We start from the raw sequence: 18,211 nt of genomic DNA on the forward strand, positions 1-18,211 counted from the left end.
ACTGCTTAATCACCACAGTCAGTTGAGGAGGAAGAGTCACTACAAGAAAATTGGTCATCAGTGACAACTTTTCTCTGTGACGAAACAAAGTTGTCACAAAAGGGGATCCTTTATTGACGACTTTCTAACTCGTCACAAACCTCTAATGGGAGCCAACTCATTTGTGACGACTTAGAAAAGTCGTCACTAGTAAATTCCCGCCAAGATTTAACAAGAGCGCGGGAGTGTTTAGAACACACAATAGTGACGACATTAGGAACATCATCACTATTGCTTGGCCTATTTACGGACGACTTTTTGTTGTCGTCACTGATCACCAAAAAAAAGAGTTATTAGTGACAACATTTTTTAGTGATGACAATAAGTCGTCACAAAAGGAGCTTCTTTAGTCGCGACACTTAAAGTTGTCACAATTACATCAAAGCAACTAAATATTTAGTGACGACCCGTTATTTTCGTCACAAACTACACTGCAAGAAATATGGTCATTAGTGACAACATTTTCTAGTGACGACAAAAGTCATCACAAAACGTGGTTTTTTAGTGACGACAAGTATAGTTGTCATAATTGATCAAAGCAACTAAGTCTTCAGTGACGACCTTGAAAAACGTTGTCACTAAAATGATCTATATAGTGACAACTTGTAATATCGTCACTGTCACTCTACCGATTCGGATTTAGTGACAAGAATTAATCGTCACTGTTTAAAGTACTTATTTCTAAGTCACTTTCAATAATTCTACTGTGCCACCCTAACTTTTGCGATGTAGTCCCAAATGTTGTAAAAAATTCCATTCATTCCATTGTGATATCTTAACTTTTACAATTTAGCCCCATATGTAGTACACCGATCTCTTTAATTCTATTATTACTCCCTAACTTTTGTAATTTAGCCTCATATGTAATTCACCAATTTCATTAATTCTACTATGGCACTCTAACTTTTGCAATTTAACCCCTATATGTAATACACCAATTTTATTATTTCTATTATGGCACCCTAGCTTTTACAATTTAGCCCCTATTTTTTATTAGGAAATTGCGAATGGTATCTTGATAAACTATGCATAAATATTTTATAATTTTCTCAAACTTAAGTAATAATTTGTTATAAACTCTAAAGATATATCTTTCATTACAATAGTTATAAGGCAGCCAGGTCTTTTTATCAATTGAATAAGAAATTTATGCCAGATTTATCCTTTGTACTACGTGCCAAGTAGTATTAGCAAAGGAATAACAAAGTACTACAAAGTAATTAACAAAATAGCCTTCAGGGAGTGTAGTTTATGGGCAAATGAGCATTATCTATTCAAAGTACCAACTTTTTATGGGCATTTTACTCTCAAACATATAATTTATGATAAATTTATAAATGTTTGTAAGTAAAATTCAAAAAGTGTTACATTGATTTCTTACAAAACGAAAACTGGCAGGTTATCTTTTCAACATAAATTAAATTTTTTTAAAAAAAGAAATGGCCCATAAAGTACCAACTCTTTGTGGGTTTCCTCCATTACATGAACAAATATTCTGCTCTTTATGGGCATTTCACTCTGAATCATTTAATTTATGTTAAATACATAAATGTTTGTAAGTAAATTTCAAAAAGTGTTGCACTAATATTTTTATGAAAGGGAAACTAGTAGGTTTTGTATTTAACATAAATTAAATATGTGAAAGCAAAAAAAAAAAAAAGAAATTACCCATAAATCTATGTCTTGCAAATCTATACTAGTAAAATAGTTTCAAACAAAATTAAACATTAAAATAAACTGTAATTTATACACATTAAAATATCTGTAATTTATACACATTTTGCAACTACTATTTTGTGTTTTCTCTGTAATGAATTTTTTAACTATTGAGAACTTAAGTTTTGTCATGCAAATCTATACTAGTACAATAGTTTTAAACAAAATTAAACATTAAAATAAATGTTTGAAAAAGAACAAAAGTACATTTATCACTTGTAGTAATGTAACAAAAATTTCTCAACCATTATCAATATTTTCACAAAAGGATTAAAAACTAGCAATTGACAATATTAAAAACTAGCAATTTAATTAGTGCATCTTTTCTTGTCATTATAATCTTGAATAAATTAGTGATAACATTATGTCATCACTAAATTTTCTTTGATTTTGACTTAACAATAATGTCTTATTAATAGCATTTGATTATTTTTAATGAAAGTCTGTTATAACCATAGAATTTGACTTTCGTTATTTTCAATTAATGATGTACTTTAGTGCTGGAATTATAAAAAATTGCAGGGCTAAAATATTTGCAAATTATAAAAGTATATTTTCACTTATATGTAATTAACAAATTTTGCCACCTATATTGATGAAAATTTGTGTTTTTGTAATAAAAAATAAAGAATAATACTATAGCAATAAAATCTATGCTTCAAACCAAATTAAAAATAAAAAAAAAGCATGATGATTGGTTTCAAATGTTGGGAAAATGATTATTTTTATTGAAACTATGTTATAACCATATAATTTGAGTTTAATTATTTTCAATTACAAGATGTTCTTTAGTGCTGCAATTATAAGAAATTAGTATAAAATATTAGCAAATTATAAAAGTACATTTTCAATTATATGAAATTAACAATTTTTGCCACCTATGTTGATGAAAATTTTTATTTTTTGCTAAAAAATAAAGAATAATACTATAGCATTAAAATCTATGGTTCAAACCATATTACAAATCTAGAAAAAAAAATGATTTTTGGTATCAAATGGAGGGAAAATGAGTGAAGTCAAAATTTTGATCAAATCATAGTGAAAGTGCCGCGCAACAAAAACAATATCCAAAGCAAAGCAAAGACCAAAGCAAGGATAGAGGTTCAGAAAACAAAAGCAACGGAACACTTGAGACAAACTTTCACCGAGCTGAAGTAAACAAAAGCTTCTGCACTAAGCACCAAAACAGAGCTTCCGCACGGCCTGATACTTTCACCCACACAACAAATCCGTTCTCTGGCTTCTCACTAGCATCACCATGGCTGTCCAGCATTAAAGTACAAGGTTTTCATTGGAAAGGTTCGTTTTTCTCTCTCCTATACATTTTCCCCAATTTTTCCAAATCCCTAATATGTAAGATCCTTTTTGTTATCGCTACTGAGTCGCCTGGATTAAGCTGTGTAGCTACTTGTTTTAGCTTCAATATTTCGGGTTATCTGACCACATGTTAGGGTAGTTTAGGATGGTCCGAGGAGCCAGTGCTCCTTATTTTCTGGAATGCATTAAAGAGGGAGGAGACAGAATTGTTGAAAATTGGAATGGAAGCCTATGTTGGGCATTCCGAGAGAAGGGATCGAGTTTTGTTTAAATAACTGGCCAATTAGGTGAGTAGTTCAAGGTTATTTCATTGACAGCGCAATTAATTTTTGTAGGCTTACCCAGTAAGCGAAGTTTTGAGCTTCCATGGTTTTGGTTTGCTGTCGTTGGAAATACTGATATATTAAATTTTTGTGGCCCTATTGCTAATTACGTAATACATGTCTTGGTTGAGAGTTAGGTGTAACCGTGACCAAAATCTTTTTCGTTTTCTTGGGTATATATCCCCTTATCCGATAAGGTTGCCATGAAAGGGGACAGAAATTGAGGGAATGGACGAAGGAATCATTTATGTCCACTGCCCAGTTCTTGTGAATTAGCAGCAACCAAGACTCTAGTCTCAGTGGGTCTATTTTGTCTAATATTTTCAGTTGCATTGCAATAAATTCTGGTATTGTTTTTTTAAAAAGAAAATTCTGGTTTAATGCCCTACTCGGTGCTTTAACCTTACCTCAACTGAGATAAAATGCCATGCCCAAAACCCCTAAAGATGGCTTTCAGGTGTTCTACTATTTTTTAATTCCCCTAAAGATGGCTATCAGATGTTATATCATTTTGTCTTATTAGTAATTTCTAGTCTTATGAATCAGGTTCATCCCTGCATCTTTGTGTCAAACCTCTTTTATATGGCTCTGCCCTTTTTTGAATTGTTCTCCATTTAACTCTCTGCAAATCACTTTCTAACTCACTGCCAGAACTATAACTCTTTGGAAATCACTTTCTAACTCACTGCCAGAACTAGTTCTTTGGCAACTCCGTTACCTCAGAATATCCAGTTCCATTTCAAAGTAAGGGCCAGCCCTTGCCTTTTTAAAACCCTATTAGCTACATAACTGCCTTTACGCCTCAGGTCCAGATGAATCTGAGGACAGACATCTACCTAAGTTAGTCATCTCTAATGAAAGTTTTCCATGCTTTGATGCTTGGTTAACCGCAAACCTTCTTAGACAAGTATTGGTTTAGCCATGAATTGTTTCTTGGAAAATTTTTGATCAAATACTAAAAGTTAGAATTGTTTTTGGAGCATTTTACTGGACATGTTCGTGGAAGTTAAATAACCAGTGGACAACCAGAATGAGGCCAAATATGCACCTTACATTGCACGAGCATAAATTTAACTTTGATAAAACATTGTTATGATGAGTGTTGCTGAATACCTAAGACACAATAATTTTCTGTTGCTCCTAAGATGCTTTTGCCTTAAGACCTGAGCCATTGTTTGAGTCCCCAGGCCGAAGGAGCTGTCTGATTCATGTGTTTCAAGCTATGTAAGCCACTGCAGTTAGTATCAGGAATCTTATTGCAATGCTTAAAAATGAAGCTCTCTGTGGAATAGTTGATATAATATAGTCTTTAACATTTGTTAGTAGTAAATTGATGTGAACTAATGGCAAAAATAATGTAACTTCCATTATAGAAGGGCACGGAGAGTTTTTGCAGAAATGCTACTTAATTTCAGGTTTTTTGTTTCAAGCATATCTGCTTGGGACTGGTTTCTTATTGCTGCTAGATGAGATTTCTAAGTTTTCCCTTAATCTGCATTTTGACAGTTCTTGCGAGCTTCAGGATTACCTTAAGTTTACTTCCCTTTCTTGATTGTATTGGCTGCCTCGCAGAAGAAAAGAGAAAGGGTACAATGGGTGGGATAGATTTTCTAAGGCACCAAATATAATAGGGAAGAGTTCAGTCATTACTGCCATTAACAAAATCACATACTAAGGCTCTTCCAATGAAAATTCGCAACAGTCATGGCCATTCTAATTTATTTTTGAGTTGATAATATACTTCTAGATTATATAGTAGTGAATATACTTCCAGATTATATAGTAGTGAATATACTTCTCTCATGCGCACATAATGTGTGGACCTAATTTCTTCCCTTGTACTTATATTTTTTGGCTGTTGGCTGATGGATGATGGCTAGTCAAATAGTAACATTTGACAAAGCTAGACTATAACAGGTTGCTTATAGTTTCTAAAAGGAGAGAAATGGTGGTTATGTTTCTTCTTACTCATTTGAAGAATTGAAAACCTGAATCTGGATATGAGAGCAGGTGGATGATAATGTTCAATTTGGCGAACAAATTGTTCCTTCAACTTTTGTAACTTTATGATAGTTATTCTGCTTTAAAATAGTGATTCTATGATACTTATGTTTCTTAAGTGTACAAACATGTAATGACTGCTAAAACATCTTGTTGGTCGTTTAGATCCTCAGTTATCTGTATGAGGTTTCATGGGTTGAGTTGTTCATTCATTTTCATTGCTGAATTATGGTACCATTCGACTTCATTACCAGCTACTAGTTCCTTATTTCCTGCCAGTTGTCAGTGCATGAATCAATGTTAATGAGTTTTTTTTTCTGTTACTTTCTTTTCTGGGCCAGTAGATTACAGGCGATACTTCCCATTATGATGCTGTAGCAAATTCAGCTGCATCTGGAGTACAGTCTGCAGGCCTTAATTCTGGTTAGTCGATGTTAATGCAGGCAAGCACAATAAGAAATGATGAAATACTATTTGCATATTTAACCGAAGGGTTAAATTAACACCCTATATCTGAAATCTGCACTTTTGATGGCTTAATAAGTAGCATAGTTATATTGATTATGTACAGCACTTTTGTCTGTTATGATTTACTATATATATCACAAGCTCGTTTTACTTGTAAAGATGGTGAATGTCATTATAATCATGGATAAAAGAACAAAAAAATCCAAAAAAAAAAAAGAGGAAAGAATCCAAAATGTCGTACAAGAATTAGACTTGCCTGTTTAGAGAAAGCAACCCTCAGTCAATACTCGTTTTGAGGGAGGGCAAGCTCAGCCACTTTGAATCCTTAATACTATTAAAGTCTGGCTGCCTTCTAGGCTCTTTTTTTTTTTTTTTTTTTTTGAGCAATAGTCTGCCTTCTAGATTAATTTGCTACAATTCCAAAGCATTCTTGTGCTACATATACCATCAATCACACAAATCTATATGTATATACAGATTGACATAGCATATGTTCAGCAGTTTAATCAACCATAAAAAACAATGTTAATTTGATCCTAAGATTCCAGTGGCTCTACAGCATGTTAAGAGCAGAACAGGAGTTAATAACAAGCTAAAATTCCAAGTCTTTGTTACATTGAGGGTTTTCTTTTCATGAACTTTAGTATTATAGGCTACAAGTCCCATTTCAGTTTTATGGAATTTAGTATGCAGTAGCACCCAAACTAACCTTAATTTTCAAAAATCGAAAAAAAGAAGAAGAAGAAAGATACAGAACTGGGTAATCTTGGCTTGTAGTGGTGTATTAACTTCTTGTGCAGATATTGTCCGGCCGCAAGATTTCATGATATCATAAAAATGAATGAGCACAAGAAGGAAGGCTCAACATATTAAGATCCAATTTCCAAAAAATATACTTAAATTGAGTAGATATTAACAGCACTTTGACATATATAGTTTTCTGTATATATATATATACATATATACATACATACACACACATATATATATATATAGCTTCAAAGGACATGTAACTTGCATCATAAGTGAACCTAGCTATGACAAGTTTAAAGAATATGTAATAACTAGAAAGGCAGACATGAACCAAAAAATGCTTTGTACATAGAATAATGATGTGGACAAAATTTTTTAAAACTTATTTGGTAACCAAAACAGCATAGAATTGATATGGTGTTGTGACATGAAATATAGGAGCCAATTTTACAGATTCGGGTTTGAAGACATGACACCATTTATGTTGGGCGCTAGCTAGCTAATGGAGTGGAGATACTTTGACAATATTCTATGCTCCTCTTAAGCTAGAGTACATTATTTAGTGTACAATGAAGCAAAATTTGAGGACTGGTTTTCTATTGCACAACTTCAAACATGTCTGTTATGGCTTTATCTTTTGTTTGCCAAACTTTTGCATGTATACTGTGGCTGCAGATTCTATTTAGTTTGTTGCCTTACTAATGCATTTGTACTTGAGATGGTTGATTTTTGCTAAAAATGTGTTTTACACCTTGGATCCCATTGCTGGTATTTGAGGAGTTTAAATTTAGTTCATATTACATTGCATTTGTTTTCTATATAATGTGGCGGTCATATTCTTTATGGTAGGATAAAGGGCTGCAACAATATGGACAGGAGTTGGATGTCTATTAAGAACTACCTAGACCCCAAGTATTTAGATGGAGTTGATGAATTTATTAAGTTTGCTTTTCTAGGCAAGGATCCTAATTGTAAACTGCCATGTCCTTGCAAAGTATGCAATAATTTTGAGGATCAAACTAAGGAAGTCATGGCCAATCACTTGTGTCGAGGAATTGTTGATAGTTATACTAGGTGGATATATCATGGCGAAGGGTTTGAATCTGATGATGAGGATGATGACATAGAAATAAATGACAACGATAGTGACTTTGACAGTATGGAGGAGCTGTTAAATGATGTAGGAGTTGCTAACTTTGGTGAGAGTTGGAGACATTCACCGGAACTTGATACGGGTGCTTGTACCGAGAAAGAAGGAGAAGCAAGTAGGTTTCTCAGATTATTATCGAAGGCTGAAAAATCTCTATACCAATGGAAATGCATCTGGTAGTAATAGCTGGTAATGCATTCTTCTCATACGAATAATTGAATTACAATACTAATGTGAACTGTTGCTATTCTGATCCTTTAACTTATTGATTTTGGGGCTGATGTTATGCATCATTGTGGACTGTTTTTGATAATAACATTTTTTGGGGCTGATGTGACCTGTTTTTGGGTAACTTGTGGTCACTGTGGACTGTTTTTTGGTAATAGCTGGTAATAGCATTTTTTGGGGCTGATGTTATGCATCATTGTGGACTATTTTTTGTTATAGTTGTGTAGTTTATGGTTATGGTTATGGCTGATCTGTAGTTTTTGGTAACTTGTGGTCACTGTGGACTGTTTTTTGGTAATAGCTAGTAATAGCATTTTTTGGGGCTGATGTTATGCAGCATTGTGGACTGTTTTTTGTTATGATTGTGTAGTTTATGGTTATGGTTATGGCTGATGTGTAGTTTTTGGTAACTTGTGGTCATTGTGGACTGTTTTTAGAGAGCTCTTAGTTGAGCTTATTGTTTTTGCTGTTGCTGTTGCTGTTGGAAACAAAAGACTAAGTCGCACTTTTTCAGTGGGGCTATAGCACACCTCTTCCTTTTCTTCCGTACTCCGTCCACTGACTCGTCTGTTTGGAACTCCAAATTAATTTTTTTTCTGTGATGAAGGAGATGAGAAATCTCTTTTAGTCAGGAGAAAGTCAAATATAGAGGGAACACTTGGGATCGGATTCCTAGTCAATTGAAAATTCTTTAATAGAACTGTCAACCAGCTGCCAATTCGTGACCTGTTTGGGCAGCGCAATATTATAATACTCGTGGACTAAAACATTTAGCTAACTTCATAAATTTGATGGAACCTCACTTTGGGACTGGGGAGGATTGAGAGAGACGTTGGAAAGAGTGGAGCCAATCAAGTGGATTCCACTGCCTCTTTGCCTCCATGGGATGGGATGGCGGATACCAAATGCTGAGGCTGTTAATTTGTGGTCCGAATCTGTTTGCTACTGGGATAGGCAGTTTTGCGAAAATGGTGGTACGTTGGCTATTATTTAGTGCAGTTTTGAAACCCCTTTGGTCCCCTCCTCTACTCTACCTGGGGTGGTGCAGTCAGTGGCCCAAAAGCTTGCTTTTGCGTACCTGATATGCAAAATGTGACCTATTTAAAACGAGTACCAGCCGTAGCTTAGATCGAGAGGTGGTTGAATTATTGAATACTCCTATCATTTTTTGGGCTGGCTAGCTTTCTATTTTCCTGCACCCTTTCTCTAATCCACATCATGGAGTTGCTGGCACTCTGTTTTGTCCAGCACCAACCGATCATTATTGGAGGATTCCACATCATGGAGTTGTCTTGATTCAATTTGGTACTGACCATTTGTTTCCTCTCGGAGAAGGCATTAGAAAGATTTTTTTTTTTTTTTTACAAAAACACACCAGTAGTAATTTGTGTTCAAATTCCTATGCGATCTGATGTCTGCCGCTCGTAATTAGAAGCCATTGTGCTCCACAAATTTAAAGGCATTGTACTGAAGAAAGTTTCGATCAAGTTACATTTAGCCTAAAGGTAGAATACGGACAAGAGGACTTATGCAGTGTTGTAGAGAGCTCTTTAGTTGAGCTTATGCAGTGTTGTATTTGTATAGATTGGACTGTGATTTCTAATTTCTTGTTGGTGTTGTAATATGTGGGCCCAAATTATATGAGGTTCTTAATGAATTGTAATTTTTGTCTTAATAATCTAAGTCTCATTACTTGTTCTTTATTATTGTACTCCTCCCCTTACCTACTTCTTTTACTCTTTTATGACAGATAAATGCTATTCATACTAGCTTTTGGAAGATATCTATGGTTATGGTTGAAGAACGTTGAAGACAAAATTGCCTTTTGCTCATGGAGTGGTTCATTTAGATGTTTTTCAATTTCTTAAACTGTGATTGCTTTTGTACTTGTACCTTATGTATAAGTGATATTTTGGACAAATGTTATTTTTGTAGGCATTAGTTGGGTAATGTACACTTGAATTTGGCATTTGAGAATGCTATATTATTACCATGTAATCTAATGCAAATACTTTTGGTTATCAATCGTTCATGTTTATTTGTATGGTTTGTTTAAAATCAATGATTTAGCAATGATTACAGGCCAAATTATGACTATTAAGCTATTGAGAAATTATCTAATGACAAAAAAAAGTTGTCACAAAATAGAAAATAAAAACTCCTTGTCACAACAGAGACTGTCACTAAATCTAATCTACATTTGTGACGACAATTGTTATCAGTAAAATAGTTATATACAATGGCTTTCGGTGCTTTTTAGTGACGACTTTAAGTAGAGCATTTTTGACAAAAGGTCAAGTCGTCAATAAAACACTTCCGGATTGTTGTCACTAATGACAACTATTTAGTGACGACATTTCAGGTCGTCACAAAAGAGTTGTCATTAGTGACAACAATCCGGAAGTGTTTTATTGACGACTTGACCTTTTGTCAAAAATGCTCTACTTAAAGTCGTCACTAATGAGAACTATTTAGTGACGAAATTTTAGGTCGTCACTGTTTACTTTTACCGACGGGGATTTAGTGACGACTTTGTGACGATCAAAAAGTCGTCAATAAAAGGTATTTGTGACGATATTTGTATGTTCTGTGATGACTTTGTGTTGTCACTGATGAACAATTTTCTTGTAGTGAGTATATGATATGGGTTCCCTATTTCTAATGCAGTCAGCAGTGTTATGTATGCAATAGTTTGTACTTGTCCAGATATCGCACAAGAGTTAGTGTGAGTAGTAGATATACGTCTTACCCTAGAAAAACACATTGATAGACTGTAAAGTTGATTCTCATATACTTGCGAGGAACTTCAAACTATTGTTTGGAATTTGGAAGAAATAATAACAATTTGGTTGATTTTGTAGACTCTGATTATGCCGGAGATCTTGACAGGAGAATATCACTTTCAGATTATGTATTCTATATTGGTGGTTATGCAATTAATTAAAAAAGTACTTTACAATCTGTTGTAACTTTATCTACTATGGAGGTAGAATATATGGTTGTGACCGAGGCAATCAAAAAAATGTTGTGGTTGAAGAGTTTGTTTGGCGCATTCAATTTGCATCAAGGTGTTACTACTATTTACTATGATAGTCAAAGTGCTATTCATTTGACTAAAGACCAGATGTATCATGAGAGGGCGAAACACATTGATGTGAAATTTCATTTCATTCGAGATATTATTGTTGAGAGAAAAACCCTTGTTCAGAAAATCAGTACTAAGGAGAATTCTGCTGACATTTCACGAAACCTCTTCCAGTTTGCATGTTCAAACAATGCTTAGGTTTGGTTGTTGTTCATTGTTATGTAGAAAAAGGTGGAGCAGATTCGCTATTATCGATGTTAGGCACACGCCAAGGTAGAGATTTGTTAAAATGGTTTTGTCCCACATTGTCTTTTGTATAAGGAAATTTTTCTCTTAGTTGTCTATACATATAGTGGGCCTGTGATGGAATTAAGTGCACCAAACCACGAGAGTTTTAGTAAATTATATGGATCTTTTGGTCATTAAACCTTTTGTTTAGTAAGATATATTTGGATTCTCTTATGTTTCAAGTATTAGGTATTTTAGGTCTAGAAACACCTTCCTAAAACATTTTGAATTCTCTTCTTTATAGTGAAATTTTACTTCTCCTCCGTTCGTGGATGTAGGTCAATTTGACCAAATCACGTAAATTGTTATATTCCTATTTTATTTATTTTTATTTTGTTATTTGTCTTTTGGAGTTACCAAAAATCCTTTTGTCAATTTCTTAGGGTTAGACCTAACATGAAAGAAACCATACATAGTGAAATACAAAAATTTCATCCTCCAATAATGGTTAAGATAATGGAATAAATTCTACATAATAGAATCTTGGTTCTCTTGGATCCTTAAATTATCAAACTTAGCTTACTCAACTACATTGCAGCCCATTATGAAACGTGGATTACCCAAAGATAAAATAGTCATCCTCTACTACATGGCCATGACTAAGTACTTTCAGTTTCGTAGTTCTATTATGTTCTTTTACTAAAATATGTTTCTATCTTAGTGAAGATAAAGTAGTCATAGTCATCTTCTATTGCATGCCATTATAAGATCTTTTTGCCACTAAGTACCTTCACTTTTTTTTTCTTTTTTTTCATTACATTAATTACTTTTAGTTTTCATAATTTCTTTATGTAATTTGCATAAAGTAGTCATCTTCCTTTGCATAGCTATGACAATATTTCTTTAGTACAATGCTTCTTTCAATAAAAAAAAATTTCTTTCATTAAAATAGTTGTTGCAGTTACATGTAGTTATCTATCAGTTTTTCATGTAGGTTAAGATATCTCATTACTTAAGCATTTTTCATACAATAATTAATTCAAGTTTATTATATACCCTTTAGACTTCTAAAGGTTTTATGAAGCACTTAAGTAAATCGGTATAATTTCCTTTTACTTATAAAATATATGAATATTTGGATTTAGATAATTCTAAACTCAGTGTAAATGAACTAATAGACAAGTATTTGCTAACAAGAGTTAGCTATATTTGTTGAACTAATTTTGATTATTTCATTTGCATTTAGTCCTTGGAATCAATTTTAATGTTGCACATTATGCGCCAGTAGACAAATTTTCCTTTTGACGCTCATACATCAAGAGTCAAGACTGACTAAGCTGAATTTCGTTTAGTAAAATTAATACTCACATGCAATGCATATGGACATAACTAGTGTTATATATGTGTATATATATATACATATATGTATGTATGTATATGTATGATATTGGTCACCAAAAACAGAACATAAATGTGCTTATTTCATCATATCGTTTCACAAGTAAATCAAAATAAACTATTTGATTGAGGAGGATCTTTGTTTTTTGTTTCAATCTTTACACAATAGTTGTAACTATAATCCCCCTATTTTCTTCAATTTTATCTTCTTAGAATATTTTTAGGCACATAATTAATAAGTGATAGGGCATAAATTCTAGTGCATTTATATGTATAAGTTACTAGTTAACTATGTTATTTGAGCTTTAATTCAAAGAAAACTACTTAATTTTTCTCTTATATTGTTCTAATAGGTGAAGAACTCAATTGAAGAGAAAGCAGACAAAAAATGTGGCATGATGAAGAAATGGAAGAAGAAAACGTGAAGATGAAGGGGTTTGGTAGAGTTTACTTGTTTCAGAGTTTCGACAATAACTTTAACTACAAAATTTGGATTGAGATGGTTCTTGATTAATTCTGAAACTAAGAGAATGTTGTACAATTCTTATGAGACATTAAAGTTTAGTTATCATGTTTTCATAGTCAAAAATCCAAATTATTGAAATATAGTTTCGCTACAATACTTTTCTTACCAGTTCTCAGTATTTTGAGTATATCTCAGCATCTAAACCTCCAAATGATATGATTCTTGTAGCATTAAAAACCTAATGCAAAGGCTACAATTTTCATGTTTCGAATAGGAGTTTATTCGACCTTGCTGATAGAGTTTTTTTGCTTTAAATAGGATCGGCGTGCAGATATGCGGATCCATAGTGATCCGCTCATGGATCCGTAATGACTAGCACCATTTATCAATTTGGTCCCCACGTCAGAGGGTTAATAACTAGTATCAAAGTTTGGGTCGGTCTTTGGGCTAATCGCCATGCATAGAAACACTCTTTTTCATTTCCAATGAGCTCAATCTAACCCCATTTAGGATACTATTTTAAGAAACTACAAATAGGGGGTGTTCTGGGTCATTTTTAAAGGGGAAAAAACATTATCCTAGTTTGGTTTTGACATCTTTTCTTAGTTTATTTTTGAGAAATCAGTATCCAATGTAAGAGAATCAAGGAGTGCGCAAGGAGAGGACTGGAGCAAGTAATTGAGAAGTTTTCTTACTCTTTTTCTTACTTTTGGAGCAACTCATTGAATTCGTAGTTTTAATTTTCAAATTATGTTGAACTAAATTTATTTCTAGAGTTTGGGTTTTTATAAAGGAATTTGATTAATTTTTCTAGTTTAATTTCTTGTCTTTTGCTATGATTTATCTATCTTGATTTTAGTTACGTGTTTATGTCTAATTACGATAGACATGATCTTTGGATTTGTATCAAACTGAGAAGCAAGATACAGCCATGCACTAGATAGATAAATATAGTTAACCTAATTACGAGAGTAGGTTAGTGTTTGTATGATGCACTTATATCGCCAAAGTTCTTAAAAAGTTTAATTAAATACTTGTGATCTCGAGAGAGATGTAGAATTTAATTAAACACATTTTAGATGTATCGAGAGAAAATCTAAAATATAATTGTGTGATACGTTCATGATTTGTTAAGAAATTAACTAAATAGCTAACTCAAATTCTAGGTAAAACCTAGAACCCTAGACTTGCATTTATTGTTTTCTCACAATTACTTTATTTGATTTGATTATTATTTTACTGCTTAGTTAGAAATTACAACTCCTTCGAATTTAATTTGTTATTTTTGTTAGGATAATAAAAGTAGAAAATTAACTCATCCCAGTAGGTTTAACTCCTAGAATACTCCTAGTGAATTATTACTATGGCCGACCCTGTACAGTTGCAAGAATTCGTTAATCGAGTTTTTGACACCGTTACGAGGGACGATGCTTAATTTTTCTACTTTAGTTACTTTTGTTTTATTTTATATCTTATTTTACTTTTAGTTCTTCACTTTTAGTATTGATTTTTTTTTTCTTAAGTGCTTGGTGTATCACTCAATCTCAAAAAGGTGACTTGGAATTTGACTTGGAAGTTGAGAGAATAGCAAATTATTTGAGGAAGCAAATTTGTCTGCAAAAACAGACTTTGCGACCATCGTCACTAGATTTCATATTGCCTTAGAGATAGCTGAGTTTGGTAGTTTAGATGAATCCGAGATGACAGAAGAAATAGAAGTAATAGCAATAATCAACAGGAGGTATCACCATAGGCTCCAACTATAGGACTTCATCTTCGAGACATTCAACGTCCTGCTATTGCAACGTCCCTGCACTGTATCAAGCTAAGTGAAGAAGTAAGAAATTATGAGCTTAAAATAGTACATTTTAGCATCCTGCCTATTTTCCATGGCTTAGCTAATGAAAACTCACTCTCTTTCGTATGGAAATTTTATTCAATGGTGCAAACTTTTCCATTAAATTGTGTGTTAGAATTCGATCGAAGAATGAGGTGCTTCTCTTATTGTCTCAAGGATCATGCAAAGTCTTAGCTACTTCATCTACCTGAAGGATCTTTGAGGACATGGAAAGATGTTTATAACATCTTTATGACCAAATACTATTCATCTTAGAAGATCATTGACTTAACAAACAAGATTGCACATTTTCATAGATGGAAGGTGAACCAATTCATGAAGCATGGGAGTCCTTTAAGCTACTTCTCTCTTAATGTCCTCACCATCAATATTCTCTGCACCGCAAGCTCAATTTTTTATGATAGATTGACCTTAACAACCCAGAATATGATAGATATTGTAGCTTGAGGATACATTAGGGATAAGATTCTAAAGGAATTGGTTGGACTTTATGAGCTACTCTCTAGTAACTCTCAGCAAAAGGCAATCCAGGGTAAAAGAGTAGGAGTACATGAAATGAATATGCCACGGGATTTGGATTCACAGGTTGCTGAGATGAGTCATCAAATACAATTGCTATTACATTGGGTAACTCAATCTCCAGAACCATGTGCTTATTGTCCTATGTATGGGCATTCTGTTGTTGATTACTATAATAGAGAGCCTCTTAACTTGATTGAAGATGTCAATTTCATTGGAGCATGTGGTGGACAGAAATTTAGCCAAAGAATAATCCTTTTTCCAATACATATAGTGAAAGATGGAGAAGCCATCCTAATCTTTCTTGGAAGAATCAAGGGGTCAATTCTTTGGAACCAACTAGATTCCAACATCAACAGCCGACCTCTCAATATCCTCCCCAACCTACTCAAGAAAAGAAGCCCAACCCTAAAGAGTTGATGTAGCAATATATGCAAAAGGTGGACCAAAAGATGGATCAAACTGATCATCTTGTACAATCTCAACAAACATCAATTCAAAATCTTAAGAGGCAAGTTGATCAGCTAGCAAAGGTAGTAGCTGAGAAGGAACCAGGTAAATTGCTCAGCAATACTGAAGTGAACCTTAAGGAAACTACTATGGTTGTGACTCTTTGTTCGGGCAAAGTATTGGATGATCCCATCATTAAGTCTAAGGCTAAACCAAATGAAAAGCAAGATGAGAGTGGAATTGCTAATGAAAGTGAAAGAGCTAGAGATGCGAGAAATGGTTCTAGTAGAAGGAGTTTAGAAGATAATCAACATATGAAGGTGCCTAAAGTGAAACCTTATGTGGCCCATCTCCTTCCCTCAAAGGCTACAAAAAAAGGCAATTAACGAGCAATATCAAAATTTGGTGGAAATGCTCGAGAAATTTCAAGTGATTTTCCAAAGTTCTTGCTAATATACCTGTGTTTGCAAAGTTCTTGAACAGAGTGGTGTCTACTAAGAAGTTGGAGGACTTTGCAATGATGTCACTCACTGAAGAGTGTAGTACGGTGGTTCAAAATCATCTTCCTGTTAAGATAACGGATCCAGGGAGTTTTATTGTGTCTTGTCAATTTGAAAATATTTTTGTTGATAAATGTTTATGTAATCTTGGGTCAGTGTTAATCTAATACCTATACCGGCTTTTGGGGTTCCCTCGGGGTTTAGGTTTGTAAAAATTGACGTAAGCTCTTTGGACTTCGAAAGAAAGTTTGCCAACCTTATGCCTACACGTGTGATGCTACAACTGGTTTATCATTCAGTGTCTCATCCTGTTGGCATTGTAGATGATCTGTTGGTTAAAGCCGATAAATTTTATTTTCCTTTAGATTTTCTTATTTTTGAAATGGAAGAAGATATTTCTATGTCTATTATTCTTGTTAGAGGATTTTTATCCATGGAAGGGGCTAATATAAATTTATTAGAAGGAAAATTGACTCTAAGGGTCGGTAAGAAAAAGAATAATTTAATATTTTTGAACTCCTAAATTACCCTTCTTATGAATCTTATTCGTATCTTGATGCTATTGACAATTTAACTGGTGAAAAGTATGTTACAAAGAAAGACTTGGAGTTGATGCCCAGGCCAAATATTCCTCTTCAGCTGTTCGAAAGCGATCTTTTAAGGATCAATGGTATAAAAAATCCCATGTGCATGCGCTAAATGGAATGAAATTATTTGAGACACTTCATCCGTCATAATTGCATTTGCCCCATCTAGCCGAAAATGTTAAACTTTGCACTTCTCGGGAGGCAATCCGACTTTTTTTTAATTTTATTTAATATTTTCTTTATTTTAGGGGATTAGTGGTGGTGTTTGTTTCATTAAAATTTTATTCCTTTCCAGTTTGGCCTATTGGGTGGTGTGTTTAACTCCTATTTATAGTGTTTATTCTTTTATTTTGGCAAGATGTCACTACGGGTTTAACTATTTGATGGTAACTGGCAATTTCCCTCTTACTCCACTTCATCTTTGGTACTTCATGTTATCAGGGAAGTTTTACTTTCATCTCTCTTTATGCTTATAGTTTTTTTTTTTATTTTTTTTCTTCTCCAATATTGAGGACAATGTTGTTTTAAATGTGGGGGAGTTAGTTAGGGGTAAATAGATGAAGTGAGATTTTTGAATTTTTGGTTAAAATTTTTCAAACTTTTGTTGATTCTCCGATGGGCAATGGCTTATATTTCGAGTATTATTATTGTTAAAGCATTATATTTATGAATATGTTTAAGTCAAATAGTATTGTCTCAAAAAAAATTTTGGTGAATATTTGGTATTTTGAAACTTTTTCAATTTTCGGATAACTTTTTTAGGTATTGTAAATGTTTTTCTAACAATTTTCTTGTGGATTGGGACTAATTATTAATCTTAATTCTCTATATTATTGAGATATGAAACAGGATTTTGTATTCTAATTTGTTTGTGCTTATATGCTTATTTTGTTGAGTTGAGCTATACTCCCCTGGTTGTCGTTGCCGAATAACGGGGGTCTTTATTTAGTAAATTTCAACTTTCGCATCACAAGGTGGTGATAGTGATGATTATGTGATTTTTAAATAGTGAAAAATTGAGTAATCGAGCCCCTTCATTTAGGAGATGTTGGGAGCAGAGAAACTCCGGTGTGAAGACCAAATGCGTAGAAATATTGGTTTTCAACTCCAATAAACCTAATCCAA

The 18,211-nt window shown here is 33.4% G+C and overlaps 1 long non-coding RNA gene and 1 other non-coding gene across 2 annotated transcripts; one reads left to right on the forward strand and one right to left on the reverse strand.

The window, feature by feature from the left end:
• The first annotated feature begins 7,926 nt into the window (after positions 1-7,926).
• LOC140037354 (uncharacterized) lies at positions 7,927-9,916 on the forward strand. Its single transcript, XR_011841283.1, has 2 exons — positions 7,927-7,956; positions 9,746-9,916. It is a non-coding gene; the product is annotated as an uncharacterized lncRNA (long non-coding RNA).
• A 5,378-nt stretch (positions 9,917-15,294) lies between these two features.
• Positions 15,295-15,400, reverse strand: LOC113733520 (small nucleolar RNA R71). The gene has a single exon (XR_003459032.1). It is a non-coding gene; the product is annotated as a small nucleolar RNA R71 (small nucleolar RNA).
• Between the last annotated feature and the right edge of the window lie 2,811 nt (positions 15,401-18,211).

Source organism: Coffea arabica, chromosome 2e (genome assembly GCF_036785885.1).
Source record: "Coffea arabica cultivar ET-39 chromosome 2e, Coffea Arabica ET-39 HiFi, whole genome shotgun sequence".
Taxonomy (NCBI): domain Eukaryota; kingdom Viridiplantae; phylum Streptophyta; class Magnoliopsida; order Gentianales; family Rubiaceae; genus Coffea; species Coffea arabica.